The sequence below is a fragment of the Leptonychotes weddellii genome, chromosome 8 (assembly GCF_054177405.1).
Source record: "Leptonychotes weddellii isolate Sample4059 chromosome 8, ASM5417740v2, whole genome shotgun sequence".
NCBI lineage: Eukaryota > Metazoa > Chordata > Mammalia > Carnivora > Phocidae > Leptonychotes > Leptonychotes weddellii.
Genome location: NC_138376.1, coordinates 100,450,447 through 100,478,359, shown reverse-complemented (window position 1 = coordinate 100,478,359; position 27,913 = coordinate 100,450,447). Strand labels below are relative to the sequence as shown.

The 27,913-nt window shown below is 39.9% G+C and overlaps 1 long non-coding RNA gene across 2 annotated transcripts in view; it reads left to right on the top strand.

The window, feature by feature from the left end:
* LOC115942078 (uncharacterized) overlaps window positions 1-13,836 on the top strand; it is a 17,864-nt gene extending 4,028 nt beyond the window's left edge. The window contains exons 1-3 of one of the 2 annotated variants that reach the window (XR_004076735.2): window positions 9,674-9,867; window positions 10,109-10,278; window positions 11,792-13,836. This is a non-coding gene — a long non-coding RNA (uncharacterized LOC115942078). Of the gene's footprint in view, window positions 1-9,673; window positions 9,868-10,108; window positions 10,279-11,791 lie in introns of those variants that run through there. The other variant, XR_014147445.1, reaches the window with a different exon arrangement.
* Window positions 13,837-27,913: the final 14,077 nt, after the last annotated feature.

Here is a 27,913-nt window from a genome sequence, read left to right as displayed (position 1 = left end):
TTTATTTATTTATTTATTTGAGAGAGAGAGAGAGAGAAACAGCATGAGAGGGGAGAGGGTCAGAGGGAGAAGCAGGCTCCCTGCCGAGCCGGGAGCCCGATGTGGGACTCGATCCCAGGACGCCGGGACCATGACCTGAGCCGAAGGCAGTTGCTTAACCAACTGAGCCACCCAGGCGCCCCAGTTCTATTCTTAATAGTGCCAGGGAAGAGCATGAATCAAACCCATGTGGTCTCTAGGAGCCTCCTCCTAATGCAACCTCCTATATACAGTACCTCCAGGGGCTTAGCTCCTCAGGTAATAAGTTGTGGGTAACTCAAGAAAGCCAAGAACTGCAACCACCTATGCTGACTGAAGCAAAGGGAACATGGAAAGTGCCAAAGACAAGGAAAGCCAAAAATCGATGGGTAGCTGCTTCTGATAACATTGACTGTGGAATATCAGCAATAACTTTGTGATTATTTACAGAAATTAGGACGAGAACCTCAATTACATTTGACTTTCTATTCTATCATGTGTACATACTTATCTTAACTGATAACTCTTCTTTCTCCTCTCTCTTTCACCTACTTTCTAGGATGAATTCTTTTTTTTAAGTCACATGTTGCAAATGTGGGAAACATACATCATCTGGAGATCCTGGATTAAGAGCTGGGAAGCAGTAACTACTTAATTTAGACATTTCCCTTTGGGAAGTAGTGAGGATGTTCTCAGTTCTATTACATTTGTGTTAGGCAGGAAAAAATCGGTGGACCCAAATGGGGAAACTGTAATGAACACTTGTGATTTTTTCACTGTTCAATCTTTAATACTCCTTCCTGTTTGCACCCTACTCTCCATTTTGGGAAGATTCCCATCATATGTAGTCTAGCTGGAGACTACCTTCCCTTTTGGAAGCTAAAGGAATCAGGTCCTTGCCTGTCCCTGCATCTTACTACTGCATGGGACTGGCTTGACCAGGTAGGCACTCCTTCTGGAACTTTCAACCTTGAGAAAATGCTCCAAGAATCTGGAGATGGAATCAGATCATTCGTCTGAGTAGCAGTGGTGGTGGCCTGAGGCTGGGAGGATGGGGCTCCACAACCTGGACTGGGATTCCTGATGCCTCACAGGGGCCCGGTGCTCCTTGTTTTCCAGACCCAATTCTCCAGCCTTGCTGGAGCCCTCACTCTTCCCATTAAATTGTCTTTTTGCTTAAGATAGCCAGATTTAGGTTCTGCTGCTTTACCCAGAAATGCCGTTCTATAAATCCAAATGATAATTTTAGTTCTTCAGCCTACAAAAAATATTGTAGTTGAAAGTAGCTCTCTGTCAAAGTTGAAAACTTTATTTTCTGCAAAGAGGTCTTCAAGTTATCTGAATTCAGATGAATACTAATTTATATTCTTGGGATTTGTTCATGTTACCAAATTTCACTTTTTCTGTGTAAAATCTCACTCATCAGAGAATCAGAAGTGCAGAACACCACACTTCTATGTTATCACACTGTTGACAAAATTCTTTCCCAGAGGTATTTGAAAAAGAAGCAGCCAAGTATTACTCACCTTGAGTTCTAGCAGCAAGGTGTATGACTGGATCAAAACATGGTGATCTATAATCTCAAGCCTGATACTTCAATTCAGACTACTAGGCTCATGAAATAGGGAATTTCATAGTATACTTCTTATCCCAAACATACCCCTGATAACTACTGCTTTGAATTTTTAAAGAACCCATAGATATGCTTATGAATTAAATAAATGTTCTTCTACCCAAATACATGTATTAATTAGACCAGAAAGGTTGATTCCGAATTTTTATTTTTGTGGTTCCTTTCAGATATCTTTGTATCCATGAAATGTTTCTCTTCTTTCCTCCCGATTTTAAGGAGAAATGAAAATGAAAAAGACTTTTTAGCTTTATCCTGAGGCATTTTTGAGAAGGAAGCAATAGGGAGCTATGCAATATTCACAAGGATGACTCTACTTTTTGCTGAATGACTTGCTTTCTGTGCTCAGTCAGAAGCCTACAGACAAATAGTGCCTATTTTATGTGTGTTTATTTGTTGTTTCTTTTCTCCCTCGTTCCTACTTCCTCCTTCTTCTTTTTAAACTTCTTACATTTCCCAGCTTGCACAGGTGAGGCCTCATGTCACTCAGTACAACACAGTGAAGCACCTCTGGGGCGCCTGGGTGGCTCAGTCGGTGAAGCATCTGCCTTCAGCTCAGGTCATGGTCCCAGGGTCCTGGGATGGAGCCCCATGTCAGGCTCCTTCCTCAGTGGGGAGCCTGCTTCTCCCTCTCTGTCTGCCTACTGCTCTGCCTACTTGTGCTCTCTCTCTCTGTCAAATAAATAAATTAAATTAAATTAAAAATGAAGCCCTCTGGAGAACGAGTGCTGTGACAGTCCTCTGTCTAGTGAGAGCATCAAACCAAGGTCAGAGCTTGCGTGGGGCAATGTGCCAACATAAACAGCATCTGGCATGACCTTACTATCCCTACTGTGACCTCTTGGGACAGTCATGATCCCAAGATTTATCTATCTCAAAGGGAATTCTTAGGTGGGTAGGTGTGGGCAAGGCTGAGCCCAGAGTATTGCACACAAATATGCGGAGCAAGGGTTATATAGAGGGCAGGCACCAATGTGGGGATACCAGCCCACAGAATAAGGCCTGAAGAGTCGTCTCCCAGATAAGTACTGGTCAAGACCCTGAGACAAAGGAGAAAGAGAAAGGTGGCTGCAGAGACCACAAGAAGTGAGAACGGAGCTTCCTTATCAGACTGGACAGGTAGGGCAGACATGGGACACCAGCTGAGCCACAAGGGCCCATGATCCCATTTGATCTAATATTGGAGCAGGGAGGGCATTGTCAGTATTCCTGTGGTTAAACCCCCCACACACAAATTGAGAAGTTGGAGAGGTAGAATTCAGATACAATGGTCAGGCTTATTGTCCAGAATAGCACGCCGTCACTTCTTACCTCAAAATCTCTAATGTCCACCGATTACCTATAGAATGAAGTCTCAATTACTTAGGTTGGTTTTGGGGCCTCATTTACCCATATCTCCCTGACATCACCCCTCTCTACTACCCTGCAAATCACTGACATCCTGGCCACCCTGTTTGCTTGCGTTGTTCCCACAGCCTGGCAAATCTTTCTATTTCTTCTCCATCTTGAGAAAATCTTACCTGTTAGAAAAGAGCCAGCTCCAATATTGTCTCATCAGTGATGCTTCGCTGGGAGTCTCCCAGTCAGAATCAATGGCTTCCCCACTGGGCTGACGCATTCCAGCCAGGGGAGGCCTGGCTTCCCAGCCTTGACCACCCTCCTCTTTTCCTTACTCATATGACTTGCCTTCTAGAGAACTGTGTCCAATTCTCTAGGACAGATCCTGACCAGGATTAGGGGAGATTTAAAGAATTCTAACTGGTCCCTTTAGCTTTGAATATCTAAGACTGATACTGACTCTGGACCCCAATTCTGTTAATTGGCTTTATGCTTGCGTCCTAACACTTATTCTCAAATTTATGGCCCAGGTTTGGTGATTGTTCTCTGTGCCTCAGAACTTGTTCTTTACCTGACTAGACTCTGCTAGATGAGAGTGTCTATAACGTGGGCACTCTCAACAGTCTCATCATAGAGCAAGCTGCTGCCCCCTCCCCATTTTGATGTCTTGCCCCTGACCCCAAGCCTAACGGGTTCACTCTTGTGAGTGGTAACAGAGATGCTAGTGCCCTCATGGCTCTGCCTCTTCACGTGCATCTGTGATTATTCGCTGTGCTGGCTTCCCCTATTTTTGCTCTGTCCAAAGGGAAGGCCACAGTGTTACTGGGTATTGGACCCCCCTGTGGTGAGATGGCCTATCTGGATTTCTTCCTATCATTGATGGCTGTGCTTTCCAGCCTCCACGTTCTGCTTGCCCAGCTAGAATTCCCCTTCCACCTGAAGCTGAATCCATCCTTTCAGTGTGACTCTATCCTAGTAGACATGTCTACTTTCAAGTTCCAGCTGCTTCCTGTCTGCGCAGTTCAGCCGCGGTTGCTCATGTCCTGAAGGATGGAAAAACTTCTACATAGCCTCTGTTTTGTTCTAGCTTGTGTCGTGGTGATCTGTGAATGTGTTTTAATTTGTTCTTTGATAGTCAGATGCCACTCAGCTTTATATGCTGCACTGTGCACCACGTGGAGCTAGGACTCTGGAGGCATTCCGTGTGTGACATTAGGTGATTTGGGAGTCCCGTGGCAGCATCTTCCTCGACATTAGCTCTGGCTTCTGTCTCTATGTCATCCGAGTTGAGCCCCTGGCATGCTGTGATCCTTCAGGGAAGCAGGACATATTTATGGGACTCTGCAGTCTCTCTTCTCTGTAGCTCCTCAGCCATATTTATCTTCCCCAAGAATGTAGTTTGATTATGCCAGCCCCTTGGCATGTGGAAATAACTTCCTATAACACAGAGAACAAAGCTCTAAATTCTAGGGGTCACCTGCATCTCCCTTCAGAGGATGCCCCAATTTGCTTGTGCAAGTTATTTCTGACGACTCCTCCATTAGTCCCTCGTAACAGAGATGAACTGAGTAACTGGATCGTCCACTCACGCACTTCATAGTTTCCCACTTTTGTGCCTCTGTGCATATTGTTTTAGCTCCACACTCTTCACCAAGAAGATTCTACTTGTCCTTCAAGGTCCATTGCAAATGCTCTGAAGATTTTCCTTATCTCTGCAACTAGAGATGATCTCATCTCCATTAAACTTGATAATTTTCTCATTGGATTTTTTTTTTTTTTGCATTCTGTCTTGAATGTTAGTCATTTGTGTATTTTATGTATTATATTTGTATTATTTATGTGTTATTTTAGATGAAGAGTTCCTTGAAGGTAAGGGAGGTCATCAACTCTGTACTTAACTCTTATCCTTGGCACCTATGATGGACATTCAATAATTATTTACTATTTTTATTATTATAAAGCCACAAAATATGACCAGTTTCTCAGGGTAGTTTCTCTGTGGAGAGTATTGCTCTCTAGTCCAAACCTGCATACTGAATTTTAAAATAGTGATATTTTAAATTTATTCTGCATTATAAGGCTTGGGATGAGGAAAAAATTATAATAAAATTTGAAAGATTGTGGTATTTTTGTCTAAATCTTTCCATCAAATACATCACCTTGATTTATTCTGAACCTTCTCTGAGTCTGTGAGAGAGAATGACTTAGAAAATATTTGAATACTCAGAGAAAAATCTTCTTTTTCTATTGGAAATGTTTGCGTCCTATTATAACTTTATAATGTTTTCCAGTGAGTTTTAAAAGTAACTTTTAAAGTAATCTTCACATGATGGTTCTTAGTTTTAGTGGAAATATTATTAAATTGGAGTAGTAACTAATCCATGATAAAGAATTCTTTGGGGATAATAGTGTGCATCCTTAACTATCACATTGTAATTTGAACAAACATACCACTTTTCATATGGTGCAACAATCTCCCAATAGTGTAATTGCATTAACACCTTTTTTCACCTTTTGTACTATTTTCATATTTTCAACCTCTCGATATGAAATAAATCACAATACATTGTTGTCACTTTTGCTTTAAACCGTGAATTGACATTTAAAGAATGTAAGAAAAGAAATTAAAAAAAGTCTATTCTTTTTTAAAGATATTTACCATTGCCAGTGCTCTTCTTTCCTAATGATAGATCCAAATTGTATCTAGTACCATTTTCCTTCAGCTGGAGGAATTGTCATTGTCATTTCCTGTAGCAGAGGTCTGCTGACAACACGTTCTATCAGCTTTTTATTTGAAGGTAGGTTATTTCACCTGCACTTCAGAAGATGTTTTTACCAGATATGGAATGCTTGATTGAGAGGGTTTTTTGTTTTTTTTTTTTCCTTTTAGCATTTTAAAGATGTGGTTCCATTGTCTTCTGGATTCTACTTTTTCTAATGAGAAGTAAACCCTAATTATTATTGTTACCTTTATGGGATGAATCTTTTTAAACTGTGGTTGCTTTTAAAATTTTCTTTACATCTTTCGTTTTTAGAAGCTTCCTTATGATGTTGTCAGGTGTGATTTTATTTGTTTTATCCTGCTTGGGTTTCACTGAGTATCCTGGATTGGTGGGTTGCTGATTTAGATCAAATTTAGAAATGTTTTTAAAAAGATTTTATTTATTTGACAGAGAGAGAGATAGCGAGAGCAGGAACACGAGCAGAAACACAAGCAGGGGGAGTGGGAGAGGGAGAAGCAGGCTTCCCACCAAGCAGAGAGCCTGATGTGGGGCTTGATCCCAGGACCCCAGGGTCATGACCTGAGCTGAAGGCAGATGCTTAACTGACTGAGCCACCCACGCGCCCCAAATTTAGAAAATTTTTTGTCCTTATTTCTTCAAGTATAATTTTCTGCCTGACTCTTTCTCTCCTTTCCTTCTGGGACTCCTATTGCATGTGTATTAGACTGCTTGATATTATTTGACAGGCAATTCAGGTTCTGTTTATTTTTAAAAAGTCTTTTCTCAGTTTGGATGACTTCTATTGACCAATCTTCAAATTCACTAATCCTTTTTCCTGTTATGGCCAAACATCTTTTAATGCCATCCAATGAATGTTTTATTCCAAATATTGCATTTTTTAGTTCCAATATTTCCATTTAGTTCTTTTCTTTCTCAGGTTTTCTACAAATTCCGTATATCTCCTAAAATTCCCTATCTCCTCACCTCTCCTACTAATCTTTTCCTATAGATGCTTTAAACATTTCAGTTATTTCAAAATCTCTTTCTGCTAATTCCAACATCTACACCATCTATTAGCCTGTTTCTATTGGCTAATTTTTCTCTTGATTATGAGCTACATTTAGTGATTTTTAATTGCATAGTTGGTATTGTGGTAGTGCATTATAGACAACCTGAATTCTGTTATCTTTCTCTGAAGAGTGTGTGATTTTGTTCTAACCCTAACCCTAATCCTAACCCTAATCCTAACCCTAAAGATCCCCTTGACCTGGGAAATCTTGGTTTTAGCCTTTCTTAGAGTAGGTTTATTTTAGTTTTGTCATTAGTCCCAAGGAAAATCTCTTAGTCTGAGGATACTTTTTTCTTCAGGGTCTATTTAATAGCTTAATTGAAGTATAATTTCCATACCATAAAACCCATCTATTGTTAAGTGCATAATTCAATGATTTTTCATAGTAAATTATGTTACCATGTACAGTTCAGTGGCATTAAGTACATTCACATTTTTGGGCAATTATTTCCACCATCCATCTCCAGAACTCCTTTATATTTTGCAAAACTGAAATTCTATACCTGCCAAACCATAATTCCCCATTCCTCTCTCCTCCCAGGCCCAGAAAACCATCATTTTACTTTTTGTCTCTGTGTATTTGATGCTCTAGGTACCTCATATAAATGGAATCATACAATATTTGTCCTTTTGTGACTCGTTTATTTCACTTAGCAAAATGTCCTCAAGGTTCATCTATGTTGTAGCACATGTCAGAATTTCCTTCCTTTTAAAGGTGAATAATTTCTATACATATATACATATATATATGACATTTTGTTTATCCATATATGTATGAATAATTCATATATATATGACATTTTATTTATCCACAATCCAGTTTTAGAACATTTCCATCACTTCAAAAAGCTGCCTTGTGCCTGTTTACAGTTAATCCCCACCCCTACCCTCAGCCCTAGGCAACCACTGATCTGCTTTCTGTTTCTATAAATTTATTTTCTCTAACCATGCAATAAATAAATCATACGGTATATAGTTCTTTGCATCTGGCTTCTTTCATTTAGCATATTTTCGAGGTTGAGAGTAAGTCCTAATGCATGTCCCTTGCGGAGTTTTAATGGAAGCCTGGGACATTTACCCAATGCCTCTAATTGGGTGGGTCATGAAATCTAAACTCTGTGTTCCCTATGGTGAGTGGCCACTGAAACCAATGCACAGGTGTTTCAGCTTTTCCAGCTATCACTCTCCTTCTGAGTTTCTTAGACTCTTATCCTGCACAAATACAGTTCAGAGGTTAACTAAGATTTTGAGGGAAGTTAATACACAGATTTGGGGGCTCCTATTACTCTGATTCCCTCCTTTTTGAGATTAGTTCTCTCAATGTCCAGCTACTGTGGTAGTCCACAAATACTCAGGCTACTAAGATCAGGGCTTTCTATTGGAGACCATTCTCCATGCCCTGGATTGGAGTGTGCCCCCCACCCCATCCAGGGAAAAACTGAATAATGAGGGTCTTACCCATTATCATTGCTTCTTTTAAGTGCTGAATAACTTCTCGATTCTGCCTCCTTTTGGACTTTCTTCAGTGACTTTGAACAGGCAATCTTTACATTTTGTCTAGAATATATAATTGTAGTTGGTAGGACAGTTAGTCTGAAATAAGATATTTCACCATTACCAGAGCCACTTTATGACAGATTTCATTAGTGTGAAAAATAAGAACTAAGAGGTTCAGAACTAATAATTAAGATATCATCACTTCAGGATTTGTGATAATTCAGGCAGAATTTTAGCCATAATTTCTTGAAGGAAATGAATATTATAAATATGATCACAAGAATAGTTCCTAAACTACCTACAGGGATAGAATCCTATATCCTTCTGGACATGGCACCTCTGAGTCATGGAGTTTAGCAAAACATCGAGACAGGACTGGGTGACCTTAAATTCTACGAGGGATGTAATGGATCACTTCCTGATGGAACTCATTTATGAAGAAACTAGTGGATCAGTGGATGTTCTTTGAATGTGGGAAGAAGAGGCTGGAGTTTAATTGAGCCTCAAAACTTAGCTGTTTTAGGTTTCCACTGCCTCTTCTTTGGTCTAATAGGACGGCCAGTTTCTCACATGTGTCATCTAGTTCATGCTTAGCTGCTCAAGCGGCAGCTACAAGCAGAGTTTCTGATTATCTCCTGCTGAACATGACCTGTTGGCCGTGGACATTTGTCACTTAGGCAGAACTTATGCCCCTGATGAGAAGGCACAGCTAAATGCTGCTCTGATTATCCAGTTGAAGATCTTTTATTGTATCCTAAACAGCAATCTAATTTAGTTGTGACAGAAGAGGACCAAAAAATAGAATATTTTTGAAGGATCAAAATAATTCCAATATACAAACCCATGAATTTACTCACAAAATAAGGTCTTACTGGAAATAGATATACTGATATTTTCACAGAGGTTACTTCCTGGTATTTGGTCTATGGGTGGTTTTTATTCTCTTATTTGTACTTTTCTGGACTTTCTGTTTTCTCAAAAATAATAAAAATTACATTTGGACTCAGATTTTTACAGAATGAGGGATATGGTAGTCTGGCTGTTAGTGTCCTACTTTGAGCCAAGGCCCCCAGCCCTGCTTCAGAAAGCCATAAACCATCCCTCATGCTTAAGACCTTCCAAAAATTCAAACAGACCCAGAATTGTAATTTTCCTCTGAAACCTGTCCAGCTACTCAGTTTCTTATAAATATCAAGAACCAAATATATATATCAAGAACCAGATATATAAATTTCCACTTAAATCCAACATGTGGTAGACATCTAATAAACATCTGATGAATAAATGCATGAAAGAATAAATGAATGAATGAATAACCTATTCGGTCAGAAGTTTTTCAATTACAAATTTCTGAAAGCTGAATATAAATGGGACATTAGTAATTACTATACCTGGAAGGATAAGGGTCAAGCTGTACTCAGGTATATTTTTCCTTAGCTTAGCCACCCATGATTTTGCTTCAGATTCCCTCTGGCTCCTCTACGGGTGTGCCGCCCAAATGTGACATTAGACGGCTCTGGGGTTACATTTTTCGAGCTTTTAATTCAAAGTAAAAGAAGAACTTTGCTTCACCTCCAATCTGGGAATTCCAGGTAAGTGTCTAACGGGACCACCGTGAGTCCTCGCCCACCCTTATAGCCAGCATGGGTGGGCACTGTGACGGACAGCCACAAAACTAGGAAGAATCCCTCAGAGGAAGGGAGTGGGAGGCACAAATACCAGGAGAAGTAAGGAGGGAGACAGACTGAGCAGACAAAGCCAGCACAACCTCTAGAGAGAAGCATTATTAATAATGGAAATGGCAACAGTGATAATAACTGTGATTTATCATAGGCAGGTATCGCCGAAGCCCTTCACACCGTTTATCTCGAAGTCATTCCATAACCCTGCAGGTGCTAAGGATCAGAGCCATTAAGTGACCCAACCAGAAGCAAAGTAAATGATGGACAACCAAGAGGCAAACACTTAATGGACTATCATGGAAAGGGTACAAATGCATTGAGGTATTTTAAACTTAGACCTGCCTGCTGAGAGCATGCTTGACTGTTTTTGTTTTTTCAAAAAAGGGAAGAAAGTCATCCCTGAATAAAATTTAGGACTATGTTGCTGACATACATTTTAATTCATAAATTTATGCCTTCATTGTGACTCTGGCAACGAAAGAGTCTAGCTTTTCATATGACTTAATTCTTTTTTTTTTAATTTTTTTATTGTTATGTTAATCCCCATACATTACATCATTAGTTTTAGATATAGTGTTCCATGATTCATTGTTTGTGCGTAACACCCAGTGCTCCATGCAGAATGTGCCCTCCTCAATACCCACCACCAGGCTAACCCATCCTCCCACCCCCCTCCCCTCTAGAACCCTCAGTTTGTTTCTCAGAGTCCATCGTCTCTCATGGTTCGTCTACCCTCCGATTTCCCCCCCTTCATTCTTCCCCTCCCGCTATCTTCTTTTTTTTTTTTCCTTAACATATATTGCATTATTTGTTTCAGAGGTACAGATCTGAGATTCGACAGTCTTGCACAATTCACAGCGCTTACCAGAGCACATAATCTCCCCAGTGTCTATCACCCAGCCACCCCATCCCTCCCACCCCCCACCACTCCAGCTTAATTCTTTTTAAGTTAAGGTGATTCATTAATCATATAACTGAACAACTTGGTTTTTATAGTTTTAAAAAATATAAGTAACCTAATTTTTTTTCAAGCAAATCCAGAAATTAAGAAAAATCACTAAAGCAGGCATGTGCCCTCCTTTGGGGTTTGGGAACTGTTGACAATATATGACTTTCATTTAAAAAATATATGTCTGTACCTCATAGAAAGGTAGTGTACACAGTGGTTCAGAGCGTGGGGTCTGGGGCCAGACTTGGGTTGGAATCCAGACCCTTAATGCTGTCTTATCAGCTGTGTGAGCTTGGAGAGATTACCAAATTGTTCAGTGTCTTGGTCTCCTCCTATATGGAATGGAGATAGGAATGGGTCCTCTGTTATAGGGCTGTTGTGTGGATTACAGTGCTTCAGTCCATCAAAGGTGTTGGAGCAATGCCTGGCTAAATAGATGGTAGCTCTTAATTTTATTAGTGCCCTGTTGCATTTGCATAGGGGCTTTTTGCGGGCTCTTTATAGTTGTTTTGCTTCTGGGTTTTTTGTTTGTTTGTTTGAGAGAGAGAGAGTGGGGGAAGGTCAGCGGGCGAGGGAGAGAGAGAAGGTTAAGTTGGCTCCACACCCCCAGTGCAGAGCCCCGAACAGGCTTGACCCCACCACCCTGAGATCATGTCCTGAGCCAAAATCAAGAGTCAGGTGCTCAACCAACTAAGCCACCCAGGCGCCTCTGGTTTTTATCACAGATGCACATCAGAGAGGAAATAGAGTTGCCCCCTCATTACAGAGGCTGTGTTTATTCCTCGATTCACAGCAGTGTCAGGGAAATCATCTCATGGGTCTGGGCTGCTGAAGGATTGAGTGTCCATACGAATATCAACTACCTGACTCTTTTGTAATCCACAGAGTTGAACTCTGCAGTCGAGACTGATGATCAGCGAGAAGGTGAAAAGTTGACTTGCGGCAAGGACACTACCAGTCTCAGGAGTGAGGGAAAAGAGGAGCCTGAGTATTCAGGCCAGAGCTCATACTGAATCCAAGAAATGAGGCGGCGACTGGGGAAGGAGGTCTCTTCCATCAAGAACCTGAAACACCAAAGTAAAATAATGTAAAAGGCACCCTTAAACTGACAACAAGTTTCAAAGCTGGAGGGTTGAATTTAAACGGCTTATTTTAAGTTAAGCATCTGAAAATTTTGAAGTCTAAATCATGAAAAGTTACTCGTTAATTGCATCTGTGTTTGCTTGTCAGTTACTTATTGAGAAGATAAAGGCCGGTTCTTTCTTCAGCTTTGTCTTCCTGCGTTAGCTGAAAGCCCGCTGAGATCAGAGACTCAAGAGGAAATGGATAGAAATAATGAAGCAAGACATATTTCTTCCTGTACTCTGGCAGCTTTTCCAGGCTGCCAATTTTGAGTAATATAAAGCATACGCAGGCAGGCAGTTAACTATATTAAGACGTACCTAGCACCAGAGGGAGTGGTGGGGAAGTTGAAACTCCCGCCAGAGAGCTAGTCTCTTGTTCCACCATGTGTTTAGGTATCAAGCTTATCCTCCCCCTGGTCTTAGTTTTAATGGGTTTTGATTTCCTTGTGCTCCCGAACCTTGAGGTGGAAATATGATCATCCTGAACATACTACTTACTTTTACCTGCGAACTTGAGCTTTATTGGCTTAAAAAAAAATCATGAACAAAAAAGCCAGGAAAAGATAAATTTGCATTTTGAAAAAGAAAAAAAAAATTGAACACATCTTTTGCTTTGAAATTTTTTCCCCTTGAGATGAATATCTATGCTTCATAAATATTCACTCAAGTCTGTTTTGACAATCGGCCTATATGAAGAAGATTCTAAAACACAACCTGGAAGTTTTAAATGTCTTCTTCTTCTTCTTTTTTTAAAGATTTATTTATTTCTTAGAGAGAGAGACAGAGCATGAGCAGGAGGGGCAGAAAAAGAATCTCAAGCAGACTCCATGCTGAGCACGGAGCCCAATGTGGGGCTCAATCTCTTGACCCTGAGCTGAAATCAAGAGTCAGTGGCCTGGCTGACTGCACCACCCAGGCGCCCCATGGAAGTTTTAAATATCTTCTATGAATGGAAAGGCTTCACTGTTCTCAGAGCATCCACAAATATACCTTTGAATTTTTTCACTTTTCTTTTTCTTTAACCTGGTCTGAGCCCTACCTCTTTCCCACTCCCAAGAAATAGAGTTCATCCAACATTCCAAATGTTCATGGCATTGAACTGGGGGCTTGGATGGAGGTAAATGAAGGAAGGGAAATCTCTTCTGCTTGTGGAGTTCACATTCTAAGATTGAAAAATCTTAGTTTCTAAAAGAAACCACTGCTCAAGATATTAGTTAAAAGAATTTTGGAAGATTCTTGGGAGGGGTCAGTATAACTTAGGGTTCTATGAAAATATTCCAACAATAAAATTTTAGATTTAAAGAGCTATAAATATCAGGTTGGACCATGTTCACATCTTTTTTTAAGCTTATCATCGATTTTTTTTTTTTCCCTGTCTCATTTCTTCCAAACATGAAAAATCATGACTTAGGCTTCTGATGGGTTAAAAATATATTCTGACTAACATTTAGCCCTGAATTCCACCACATGCTCTTATATGAATAATGCCACCTCATCCCAAATTGAAGCATGGGAAATTTGCAATTTGCTTAAAGGATTGTAAATGAGCCTGTTGTCAAGCTGCCAAAGTAAATTAACAAGATTTAAATTTTTCTGTAATATCAATCAGAAATTCCAATGACTAGTAATTAAAGCAGTCCTTGCTCTCTTGTGACTCATGCAGTGTGACAAAACAGTCCTAATGTGTCACCTCTCTCCTTCTGCCTGTTTGATTATGTTGAGTTGGGCACCAGGTGGCTTATCCTGTAGGGTGTCTTACAGTCTATTAAATTCTAAATGTGAAATAGAAATAAAACTCAATAAATATTTTATGGTATGGGTGAGTATATATTCCTCGAAGCCATCCTGTACCCTTGGGTTTTATGCCAACAGCCTTTTCTATAATAAAATAGTTTATCATTACAGAAAAAATTTTTTAAATGCGCAAGAGGGAAAAACTATCCACCATCCATTGCCCAGAGATAATCACTTTTAATAATATTTTTGTGTATTTGGGCCCAGAGATTTTGCTATATATTCAGAAATAATTGTGATCATATGACCTATACATCATACAAATTGACTTTAAATCATCTTTTTTGGATTATAAAAGTGATACGGTAACATTACTGAACATTTGGAAAATAAAGAAAAGAAGATAAAAGTAACTAGAATCCCACGCAGCGATAACCACTATCAATACTTTACTTCTAATTATAATCTTTTTCCTTTGCATATTCATATATATTTAAAGGTACACAATAGTGATTTTTTGGCATAATGAGCAGAAGAATATTTCAAATGATTTTTTTTTTGCAAGATTTTATTTATTTATTTGAGAGAGAGAATGAGATAGAGCATGAGAGGGGGGAGGGTCAGAGGGAGAAGCAGACTCCCTGCTGAGCAGGGAGCCCGATGCGGGACTCAATCCCAGGACTCCAGGATCATGACCTGAGCCGAAGGCAGTCGCTTAACGAACTGAGCCACCCAGGTGCCCTATTTCAAATGATTTTGATGGATGATGTGATGCAGAGTGGCAAGTGACAGTGTGTTTACTTATCTTTCATAGAAAAACTTAATAATTCAGGTCATTAAAAATGAATTTTAAAGAAATAAAAAATAAGGTTTTGGGTTACTTGACTAAGAAACTAGGACCTACTTTTTTTTCCAGGAAACTGATTGTGTATGTTGAAGGCAGGGGAAACAAGAAAATTCTGGTCTGGGGGCTTCTCCCTGTCCGGTGCCATAACTACATGAAAGAATTTAGCCTCCGTTAGCAAGAACTGGAACCTGACTTCCATAGGTAGTCTTTTAAATGGTCATCAAACACAGCAAATGAAGGATTCCAGCTGAACTCGGGGGTGAAGGATGCAGCTCAAGAAGCACATTTTCTGGAATTATGGAAAACACACAAACAAACCCAGAAGCAGAAGAGAAATACTTGAGAAAGGTCTAACTCTATAAAGACTTGTTGCCAGGCTATCGAATGCTTCTGACAACACATATTCAATTGCATTTCTAAGTTTGGAACTCAAACTATGTAAGTTAAGTCTCAAGAGCTCTTTTATATAGTTGGACTATTATGGAGTTTTCTATTAAGTATTTTTTTCCAAGAGAGGTACACGTGTAGACTTTTGGGGGCATTTTCGTACCTGAGAATGTCTTTGTGGATGTTCCTGAGTCATAATCCTGTCCTTGTAAATTCCATAGACATTTCTCCAACGTGTTTTGCCAATTGGGGTTGCCGGGGAGACATCATAAATCAGCTTTTTTGGGGTGTATTTGTAAACAATTGGTAATTCCCACTTGATCTCTTGTTAATTTTTTTCCTCCTTATTTTTCAGTCTTGGCCCATTAAACTGTCATTTGGATTCTGATATTGAAAATAAAGAACTGGCTTGCCTTTCAATCCCAAAGCATTCATTAGGGATTTGTATACAACAAGACTATATATGCAACAAGATACCATGTTATCCATATATGCACATAAACGCATGGGTTCTCATGTCCATATAGGATAGCCTCACCAACCCTCAACCGAACAGCTTCAATATGCTGTTTCAAAGACAGGCATCACGGGGTGCCTGGGTGGCTCAGTCGTTAAGCGTCTGCCTTCGGCTCGGGTCATGATCCCAGGGTCCTGGGCTCAAGCCCCGCATCGGGCTCCCTGCTCTGTGGGAAGCCTGCTTCTCCCTCTCCCACTGCCCCCTGCTTGTGTTACCTCTCTCTCTCTGTCTCTGTCAAATAAATAAAATCTTTAAAAAAAAAAAAAAAAAAGACAGGCATCGCTTATGTCAGTGGCCTCTGGCTGGGGTGGGTGTTCTGGGCCATGGTGAGACTGAAGTTAAAGTTTAAGGATTAGTCTTTGTGACTGAATGTTTCATCTGTTGGTTGGTAGAATTCATGCCAAGATTGAGAGGAGTATTTTGCAATGAAGTCCCGACTCATCAGAGAAGGAGAAACACCTGGCTTGGAATCTGTTACTGTCCAAAATGAATTCTTGAACATGACAAGTAAAGCAGCAGCTGAGTGTGTGGGGTGAACGGTTGAGGACTACAACAACTTGGTCTAATTACATGGCGGTAATTGAATTTTCTACTCGGGATATAACACCATCACTTAATTGATTTAGCTTGTATCTCAGTAAACTCCCTTCATCTTCATATTGAAGTTATTTTATCAATTTCAAAAGAAATTCTTTAGTTGTGCTGTACTGCTGTTAATATAGCTATTTTTTTCTCAGGAACACAAATACAATCCTTAAGAAATATCTTATTTTTGGGACGCCTGGGTGGCTCAGTCAGTTAAGCGTCTGCCTTCGGCTCAGGTCATGATCTCAGGGTCCTGGGATCGAGTTCCGCATCGGGCTCCCTGCTCAGTGGGGAGCCTGCTTCTCCCTCTCCCTCTGCTTGTGCTCTCTCTGTCAAATAAATAAAATCTTAAAAAAAAAAATATCTTATTTTTAGGTTCTGAATAACTGTTATCCTCTAATTAAAAAAAAAATCTCTTTCTCCCTTTCCTTTGCAATCTGGGAGAGCTCAAGTTGGTTTTCCGTATCACTGGCTCACTTTTCTGCTGTGTGCATTCTGTTTTTTACTACCAGAAAAGCACCTTTCAGTTCTGTCTTAGGTGGCTAAACCAAAATACCACAGATCTGGTGGCTTATAAACAACAGAAATTTATTGCTCATGGTTCTGGAGGCTGTAAGTCAGCTGAGGGCCTCCTCCTGGGTCACAGACTTCTTATTGTGTCCTCCAGGGCAGAAGGATCAGGGGAGATCTATGAGATCTCTCATAAGGGCACTAACCCCATTTGTAAGGGCCCCACCCTTATGACCTAAGCACCCTCCAAAGGCCCCACCTCCTAATACCATCACCTTTGGAGGTTAGGATTTCAACACAGGAATTTTGGGTGGAAACAAACATTCAGACCACAGAAGTTCTATTGTACTTTTGTTTCCTTGTCGGTCTTTATTATCTCAGCCAACTCCTTTTTCGTTTGCTTCTGATTTTCTTTTAATCTCAACTGGTTTTCTATGACTTTTGGCTCCTTTTTCCCTGAGGAGTGTGTTTTTGCAATCAACTAACGATACCAAAACAATTCAGAAGGTGTTTGGCTCATGCATTAGATGTTTTTAAAAGTTTAATCTTACTCTGACACTTGAGGACGAAAGCTCCATGGAGGCTCTTAAATTCTTAGTTGAGACAGGAGAACTCTAGATTCAGTGTCTGTCCGCAGCCAGGGTGTGGATGCCCTGGGTGTGATTCCTGGCCACATGGGTGCTGGCAGAACTAGCCTCTTAGATCCACAGCTGGGGGCCAAGTCCACGTGTGCATCTTCCAACCCAATTTCCAAGCTTTGGCATATTCATCGAGTTCCAGGGTGGCTCTGTGATATGGAGATGGGATTTTTTTTTTGCCCCTGACCCTACTTCCTTCCAACTTGATACTCTGAGCAAATAAAATACAAGAAAATGTGAGCTACACTAATACCAAACTTTCCGTTTCTGCCTGAAAAACAGTACTTGTGGGAACCATCCTTCCCGGTGCCAACTTATCTCCCCCTACTTTATACCCTATTGAATCTAGGAGTTGCAGCTTCTGAAAGGATATAGAAGTAAGGGTGGGGGTAGCCCACCCGCTCTGGCTGCCCCCCCATGGGCTGCAGGTGTGGCTGCCTCCAGCAGAGGCTAGTTCCTGGGGGGGTGGGGAGGCATTGCTCATTTCAGAATGAATGGTTTAATAAAAGTATGGAAACTTTCCCCCTGTCCATTCAGATGTCTATTTCAGTAGTTCTTCTAATACAAAAGACAACCTTTCCAACATTAAAAATAGATAAATGCCATAGATGAAATCCAATTTAAAGTTGGTTATATGGCTACGGAGTCTTTGAAATCTTATATTCCTGTGCTGTGTCTTTTGGGGGATAATCTTGTGTAAAGGTAATTTGTAATAATTATTCAATGATTTGAAACAAGATTCATTACAATATGTTCATGTTGCATTTCTAGATATTACAGAATGGCATGATTTTTCATTTGCTAAGGCCATAACTTGATGCTAAAGGTCACAGTAAAAATAACATTTGTGGAAATTGCAGTTTATAGAGGATATTGCACAGGGATTATAAACTCTGCTGATAATTCTTGTGTCCTAGACCCAATATTTGACTCCAATATTTCAGGGAGCTTAGAAAGCTGAAGACAGAAAGATTACACATTAAGTATATAATGTTGCTGCTTCTGTTGATACTCATACTTCCAGGGGTGTGATGTGGTTTCACTTTAATTGCAATCACTGTGACAGTTACTGTAACAGCTAACACTCAGATACAGTGTTTGTTCGAGCCCTTTTTTCAGTTCTTGTCCTAAAAATTAATCTTTTAGTTGAAAGCTTCAACATTGATTCTTGGTTTCAAATAGAATTTTCTGAAACAACATTTTTTTCCAGCTATTTTAAAGACATTAAAAATATCTTTTCCATATTTTTAAGAAAGAGCCAAACCCATTCTGAGCTCAGAGCAGACCTCATGTTTAAATTAGCAATTAAGATGGGGCGCCTGTGTGGCTCAGTTGGTTAAGCGGCTGCCTTCAGCTCAGGTCATGATCTCGGGGTCCTGGGATCGAGCCCTGCATCGGGCTCCCTGCTCAGTGGGGAGCTTGCTTCTCCCTCTCCCCCTCCCCTGCTTGTGCTCTCTCTCTCTCTGTCAAATAAATAAATAAAATCTTTTAAATTAGAAATTAAGGAAAAGTGATCTGCATGAACCTGTTGGGTAGTCAGTGTATTTAAGGGGAATCTGTGACAGTTGCACATCTTTTTGTATATTTTCAATCATGAATGCATGGCTTTACTGTTTGTTTACAATCCATTTTTGCATGTATAATTTGCATGTGCCAATTAATACAAGGGATGAGGGCAAGAAGAAATTAGGTGATAAGCTGCTACTGCCAACCATCCGTGTGTGTGCATTCTGAAGGGCTGTACTGATCCTTTTTCTCCCACTGCCTGGTCGTATGGATGCTGGTGGAACTAGCCTCATCTAGTTCCAGGGACTGGGGAAGAGTAGATTTGCAGAATGGTCCTAGATGGACGTATAGCCCGAGGAGCTGTTTGTGATCACACCTGTGAATGTATGATTCCAGGGTAACACCCACACACATTTGCCTTCCACTTAAACCTCACGTAGTCTTTTTACACCTGAACTCTTATGGCCCTTATGGTCTACCCGGCTCCACTGGATTCCTTATTATATATTGCTTTGCAATATTACTTACCATTTTGGTGTATTAAAATTTTGTCTTTTCAACTAAATTTTCAGTTTCTTGAGGTCAGGGGCAACATCTTATAAACCCTTCGCTTATTATTTCTCATATATTAGGCATTCAATAGACATTTGTTGAGTTAAACAGAACGAAGTGCATTTGACTACATAAAAAATGTTCCTGCATGCTCTGGGAATCAGAATATTCAAATTTGCTATGTTTTCTGGCTAAATGAAAGTAAGTCAAGAAATTATTTTGTTTCAAGCCTCATTAACTTTCCTGATTTAGTAACATATATCTGAAGAGTTCTTAATGCAGGAAAAAAATCATTCGCTATGATGTTAATCAGAATACAAAATTGAATATACTGTATCATTTCGACTAGTATAGGAAAATGGTAGAAGCATCCATCTTTGGATGATTATATGAATTTTCCTCTTTTTTGATTTTTCTAAATCTTAACATTTTTTACCTCTCAAAACATTTACTTTTGTAATCAGAAGCAAATTTAAGAAGGAAAACACATCTTTGCAGGCCTTGTGTGTGTGTGTTTGTGGATATGTGGGTAAGTATGTGTGTGAGATAGAGATTCAGAATTTTCTCTTTAAAGTAAAATAAAGCAATAACAACAAAAATCTCTAAATAAAGGTGAATCGTGGTCAATTGCTATTTTACCAAAACACATATGGTAATTGACATAATAAAAGTCATTTTGTTCAACACTTTATTAACCAGAACTCTAACTGTAATTTACCATATGCATATCTCCTTCTATATTTGCAACACTCTCTTAAATCTCTATTTTAATGTGCAGCAAGCTCTGACTTAGAAGAGATGTATTCTAGGGCGCCTGGGTGGCTCAGATGGTTAAGCGTCTGCCTTCGGCTCAGGTCATGATCTCAGGGTCCTGGGATCGAGTCCCGCATCGGGCTTCCCGCTGCTTGGGAGCCTGCTTCTCCCTCTGCCTCTCTCTCTCTCTCTCTGTCTCTCATGAATAAATAAATAAAATCTTTAAAAAAAAAGAAGAGATGTATTCTAGTGAATCAAATACCAGAGTTAAAGAGACAATAGCTATTTCCAGTTGGCAAAATGCTAGAAACCAATATATTTTTATTGTTTGTGTTTGTATTGATGAGCAATACAAACAGAAATTTAAACTTCTGTACCTAAATACATTATTACTGTACCTAAATACAAACAGAAAATTAAACTTCTGTACCTAAATACATTATTTCTATTGAGCCTCTTCTTTTCTCCTCCTCCGAAGCAGAATGGGATAGTTGAAGAATTACAAAGTGATGATATTGTAAAATAATGGTAACAAAGCCGTTTTGAGTACCTATGTCTACTCTGCTGGGCACCAAGCTGAGAGAGCTGAACAGACCCAGGGCTCTGCTCTTGAGGAGCTTGTCTGATGGGGAGACAGACATGGACACATAGTTACAAATGCACTCAGTGTTCTGACCCAGGATGTCACTGTTAGCTGAGAAGCACCATCTTGTCTTCCTTTATGTATGTGCAAGGTCACTTTTATTGGACATCGTCTTTGGCCTTCAGAAGTTCTCATGGATGAGTGCTACATATTTAATAAGCACTTATTATGCTCCTATTCTCTGTTGTTTTTCTTTTTTTCTTTTTTACTTTTTTGCCCACCCACCCCACACCCACCTCTCCTGTCTGGCAACTATCAATTTGTTCTCTGTATTTTAGAGTCTGTTTCTGTTTGTGTGTGTGTATGTGTATTTATTTATTCATTGTTTAGTTTTTTTAGATTCCACATATAAGTGAAATTGTATGATATTTGTCTTTCTCTGTCTGACTTAGGCCCATTCATGTTGTCACAAATGGCAAGATCTCATTCTTTTTTATGGCTTAGTAATATTCCATTATATATATTTATATATATATATATATATATATATATATATATATATATATATATATATATATACACACACACACACACACCCCACATCTTCTTTATCCATTCATCTATTGATAAATACTTAAGTTGCTTCATTTCCTGGCTATTATAAATAACGCTGCAATAAACATAATGGTGCATATATCTTTCTGAATTAGTGTTTACATTTTCTTTGGGTAATTATCCAGTAGTGGAATTACTGGGTTGTATGGTATTTCTATTTTTAATTTTTTGAGGCGTCTCCATACTCTTTTCCACGGTGGTTACACTAATTTGCATTCCTACCAACAATGCATGAGGGTTCCCTTTTCTCCAAATCTTTGCCAACACTTATTATTTCTTATCTTTTTGATTCTAGCCATTCTGACAGGTATAAGGTGGTATCTCATTGTAGCTTTGATTTGCATTTCCCTGGTGATTACTGATGGTGAGCATATTTTCAAGAGTCTGTTGGCCATCTGTATATCTTCTTTGGAAAAATGCCTATTCAGGTCCTCTGCCCATTTTTTTAATTGGATTATTTGGGGTTTTTTGGTGTTGAGTTGTGTAAGTTCTTTATATATTTTGGATATTAATCCCTTATTGGATATGTCATTTGCAAATATCTTCTCCCATTTAGTGGGTTGTCTTTTCATTTTGTTGATGGTTTCCTCCATTGTGCAGAACTTTTTATTTTAGTGTGTTCCCAATAGTTTAATTTTGTTTTGTTTCTCTTACCTGAGGAGACATATCCATAAATATGTTACTAAGGTAGATATCCAGGAGATTACTACCTGTATATTCTTTTAGGAGTCTTATGGTTTCAAGTCTTACATTTGGGTTTTTTTTGGGGGGGTTTTGGGTTTTTTTAATTTATTTCAGAGAGAGAGAGAGAGAGAGCACACACGAGCAGGGGGAGCAGCAGAGGGAGAGAAAGAAGTAGATTCCCCACTGAGCAGGGAGCCCGATGTAGGGCTTGATCCCAGGACCCTGGTATCATGACCTGAGCCGAAGGCAGACGCTAAACGACTGAGCCACCCAGGCTCCCACAGGTCTTACATTTGATCTTTAATGTTCTCTGTCTACTTTTATGTTAAGGCCCAGTCACTGGAGTTGTAGTCAGGTTAAAATCCTGGTGCTGTCTTTTACCAGTTGTATGAACGTAGGTAAATCATGGAAGCTGGTTAAGCCAATTGCTTCATCTGTGAGGGCTGGCATGAGGATCAGCTGAGATCATTCACATGAAGGTTCTGGCACCAGCATTGGCCAGGGCTTTACTATAGGAATGCAGCTGTTGGGTCTCAGTTATAACTCAAGTATGAAAGAGATGGCATTTTTTTCATTTTCTATCACTCAGTTTCTGACTCTATGCCTCCATTTCCCTGGGCAACAACTGCCCCCCCCCAATTGTATATTTTGTATAGGAACAAAGAAGTGGCAGTCACTGGAGAAAGAGTGTTCTAGGTCATTAAAAAAGCACATGTCACTGCTCTTGTCTGCTTGGCCCTTCCAGGTCTGGGGGCTCTCTCAGCTTCCTCTGCCTCACCAGAGCTGTGGGGATCTTTTGTGAGGGAACTTATGCCCCATCTTCCAGGTAAACCACAGCCAGACTTCTCCCTAACATCTCATGGTTTATGAGGTGAGTCAGGTTGGTGCAGCTTGGTCAGCTTAGCGACCTTCCCAGAGCCTCCCACCCCCCTTTTTTTCCCCTCCTGTATTCACCCTGTAATATTTGGTTTGTACCCACAGATAATGCTCCTTCTTTTTAGTGTCTATGGATACTTTGTTGTTCTTTTTTTTTTTTTTAAGATTTTATTTATTTATTTGTTAGAGAGAGAGAGCACAAGCAGGAGGAGTGGCAGGCAGAGGGAGAAGCAGGCTCTCCACTGAGCAGGGAGCCCAATGCGGGACTTGATCCCAGGACCCTGGGATCATGACCTGAGCCCAAGGCAGACACTTAACTGACTGAGCCACCCAGGCTTCCCAATACTTTGTTATTCTAAGGGATTAGACTTGTAGGCCAGTTCTGCTTTCCCCAAAGCCACATAAGTCCCTAAGGGCAATGAGAGGTTGACCAGCTACCTCCTGAACAGTGGAAAGAGAGAAGAGAAGATACAATAGAACAAAAACAAATGAATGTCTTAAAGTATTATCTAGCCACAGTAGATTTGGAAAAAGCATCAGAAGAGTAATACTAGTTAACACTTTACATTGCTTTGATGTGGTTTGTATAAAATATGTCCACAAATACGTTAATACCTATACTTTTGAGAGGTAGAACTTAATTTCCTTCCCCTTGAATACACTCTCTTTCCCCACTGGATCACTTGCTGTGGAGAAAGCCAACTTCCATGTTGTGAGCTGTCCTGTGGAGAAGTCCACTGGAGAGGAACTGAGGGAGGCTTCTGGCCAACAGCCCATGATTAACTGAGGTCTGTCAGTGGTGATGGAAATGAGCTTAGAAGCAGACCCTTCAGCCCCATTTGAGCTGGGAGGTGATTGCAGCCCTGCCTGACTGTAATCTCATGAGAGACCACTCAATTACATACATATATAAAACAAGTTGGAACCATATGTGACAATTTAAGTACTATACAGTTTTAAGGGCTGAAATTAAATTAGTAGTAGAAAGTAAGTTATTTCCATCTCAGTTGTATGCAAGGGGCCATGTTCCTGGCAACACGTTGAAAAACCACAGTATGAAAACAAGTTTAAATGGAAGGAAAGCGCAGGGTAGACATTCTCCTATTCTACAAAGCGGATTGAAATGAGCTGTCTGCATTGCTCTGCCCGGAACCAACAATAGTGTGTGTGGAGTGTGAGGAGACCTATCCAGTAAAAATGCATCTGTCTGCAATTGCACTATTATAATCCTAGAGTAACTCAATTTGCTTTTCTCTCTACTCTGATGTTTATAATCTAAAACATAATTGCTATAACTTTGAAGCAATTTAAACAATGCTTTGTTAGAAAAATTACCTGCAAAAGTGTGATTTACAAAGGAGCATACTGGTGTGGCAGCAGAGATGATCTCTGTTGTCATAGTAACAGAGTTTGGGCTTAACCCAGTGTGCCGAAGTAATGGAATGCTAGAGAAGTGTTGGCAATATTGGAATGCATAAACACACATACACTGCCATTGACATGCAGTAACCCTGACATGAAACTTGTAACAAGCATTTTAAATAGCAAAAGGCATTTTGTTTTGAAAATGCAGCACTCTCACCAAAAATTACTGAGAATTTGTATGTGGTCTTTTGTATCATAAGAAAAGCTTGGTGTCTGCCTTTTCTAGAAGTTAGGCACGGGCATTAATTCCCAAAGGTTATGTTCGATGCCTACACTGATTTCTTTTTCTGCATCAGGCATATCCTGAAAGAAATAAATTTAGAGCTATGGTTCTATTAAAGATCATGAAAAAAAAAAAAACAGAATTGAGATCATTATTTTGACAAATAAATAAAATAAGTATTTCCACTTCTGTTCTCTAAAATTCCAGCCCAACTTATGCCACATGTCCAAAGACCTGGAACCTTAGCAGAGACAGTCCAGATGATTTTATGCATATTCTGTAGTTCAGGTTTTATTAGTAAAGGTGCCATGTAGAAGCTCCTTCTAAAGTTGTACTCTCAGAGATCTTAAAATAACTGAAACACGTTATTAGGGTTCGAAGCTGACAGCCAAGGAAGAATTCTTGAGATGTCTTTGGTGCAAAAAGGTGATTTTATTAGAGCACGGGGACAGGACCCATGGGCAGAAAGAGCTGCAATGGGGTCATGAGGAGTGGCCCATTATATACTTTCAATTTGGGAGGGGGTTAGGGATAGCGTAAGTCTCTAAGGAATATTGGAAGCAAGGTTTCCAGGACCTTGAGGGGGCTAGCTATTGTTGGGAAAAGGTCATTATTACTGTCTAATAAAACAGTGATGAGACCCTTCAGATGTGTATCAGTGAACCATATGCTTGCGGGATGATTGCCAACATGTATCTTAGAGGGTTTAGAGATAAAGGAAGTTTTCAAAGGAATTCTTATATGTTAAAGTAGACCTACAGGAATGGGGAGGGGGGTGGTCAGACTAGAATTGCCTTTTGCCCTTAGCAAAGTATTAACATCAAGGCAGTTGAGTCCCTAGAGGAATGTCATTCTGCCTGTTTCAAGGACTTGTCAATGGGCTGTAGGTAGTAAGGAAATTTAATAATTTTTCTTTTGCCTTTGTTTCTCACATCATAGCCACTTAACAGTTAAAATATTACCTTTGTGACAATCTTACTATCCTTTTCATATGGAGTATGGAGTATGAACAGGGTGAGCCTGGGCCAAGCAGTTAGTTTGAAACTTGTAATGTTGTCTTGTTTACATGTGTTAAAAAGCAATTCAACTGAGTACATTTAAAGATCTCATCTCATTGGCTTTATTCAAAGACTAATGAATTAGCCAGCCCCCTACCTGGCAGATAGAAAGGAGCTCTGAGGAACTATACAAAATGGAAGGCTTTTATAGGCAGAACCAGGCAGGACCAGGAAGTTATTAGCAAAAGAAAAGAAAGGATTGTTGCAGGCAAGGTCATCTTCCCTCAGGGGGAAGGGCTGGTGGTCTTATCATGCAGATGAATTCACTAGTGCTCATCAGGAAATTCCAGGTTTAAAACTGATTTAAAATTCCACTCCCAGGAGAGGCTAAAACTGCCTTAGGTTAGGTGTTAAGTCTCGGTGGGGCTTAATATGAGTGACTCCATTTTGGGCCTGTTTCTTTTTAACAATTGTCATTGTAATTCAAGGGGATTATAATATGCCACCCCAAAAGATGCCACTTTGGCATAAGAGTTATTTTGAGCCAAAGTCACTTGAGATTCAACAGGTGCAGAAAGAAGCCCTCCCAGAACTTTCCTCATCTGACTGAAAGCAGGCACTCCTGAGAAATAAGGATTGCCATAAATCTCCTCTCCCAGGACAGTTTTATGGCTGTGAAAAAGAGGAAAAGTTGGCACCAAGATGGATCCACATAAACAAACTTTGTTAAAATGGTCCTTGTTTTCCATATGTATTTATTTTTCACAGTTTGTAGCCACTAGAAGCCTAAAATCCCCTTTCCTTTGTTTTGTCACATCTCCACAGTTTATTTCTCTTTGTTAAAAATGGTATATAAGCGGGCGCCTGGGTGGCTCAGTTGGTTAAGCGACTGCCTTCGGCTCAGGTCATGATCCTGGAGTCCCTGGATCGAGTCCCTGGATCGAGTCCCGCATCGGGCTCCCTGCTTAGCAGGGAGCCTGCTTCTCCCTCTGACCCTCCCGACCCTCCCCCTCTCATGTGCTCTCTCTCAGTCTCTCTCTCTCAAATAAATAAATAAAATCTTTTAAAAAAAAATGGTATATAAGCTCTCACACCTATCTGCTTCTTTGGGTCTTCACTTCTTTTGTAGAAAGGCCTCTATGTCCTGTAAAAATTACCATCAAATAAAATTTGTATGCCCTTTCATCTGTTAATCTGCTTTTTGTCACTTTAATTTATAGGACCCCAGGAAAAGAACCTAAGAGGGTAGATGGAAAAGTTTTATTTTTCCCCTCCATAACTGTAAGCGATACCCCCAGATTTTCCCTTTTCTGGGGCATTAAACTGTGGGGACTGTGATAAAAGTAAGTCAGTTTAGAGTTCAAAAGCCTAGGGATTGCAGTACAGAGAGGAGAGATTTTCTGAGTGAAAGAAGGAAAGGGAAAACCAGAGATATAGGGAAAGAGATTGGGAAAAACAGAGGCCCAGTCTGTTTCCCTACCCACTTCCCCCTCTAGTGTTTTGGGCTTCACTCTAGGGGAATATGGAAGAGATAGTTTCTGAGATGTGTTAGTTAGAAAATGATCTGTCTTGTTGTTCTTCTTTTAGGACTTTCAATTCCTGAGACAACAGGAATAAATATGTCATTGTGAAGAGAGATCCCTCCTGACCCTGAATTCCTGATTAATCTCCCCATGCCCCGAGTGTGTGGTCTCTCCTAGGGCAGACCTAGAAGGAAGTCCCAGGCAGCCTCTCCTAGGTTCTTCCGCCCCTCTACTCTCTTTTCAGTAGGGACCTTAGCATACATCATTGTTTATTCCCATTTGTTTAGAATTCAAATATAATCTGTCCCTTAAATCCAATCATGTGTAAAACAGGAGTTTCCTGATTGCTCTCTTCAGTGTGATCTCTTCATTAACAACATCAGCAGCAAGAAGAGCTGCAGCAAAGACAGCAACAACACCAGCCATCAGCCCAACGGTCATTTAATGAATGTCGATTAAGTGCCAAATACTGCCCTAGATGTTTTACAGACACTCATCTGACACAATTCTCTCAATGATCCCATGGAATAGGCATTATTGCCCTTCTTTGTTAGATATAACTAAACTAGCATCAACACAGCTTCTCTGTTTTCTAAATTTATCTTATAAATGGGTTCTTTCATCATTCATATGGGATTCAAAGCCCCTGGAGAGCTTACTCAGTTTTGAACTGTATTTAGTCTTGAACTGCTTCATAGCACTGAGGATAGTATTTTTGCTCATAGATACTCAATAGCTGTTTGCTGATTGTTATTGTTTGCACATGGACTTGGTTTCCATAGCCTAATTATTTCTGTATTTGATCAGAGCAAAATTTCCTCTTGAGCTACATTGAATTGTAATAGTTAATGCTTGTTACAGGGTTTTGAGGTGAGGGTGGGGGTGTCTTTAAAAATATCTATAAGATTTCATTTATTCCTAGCAATA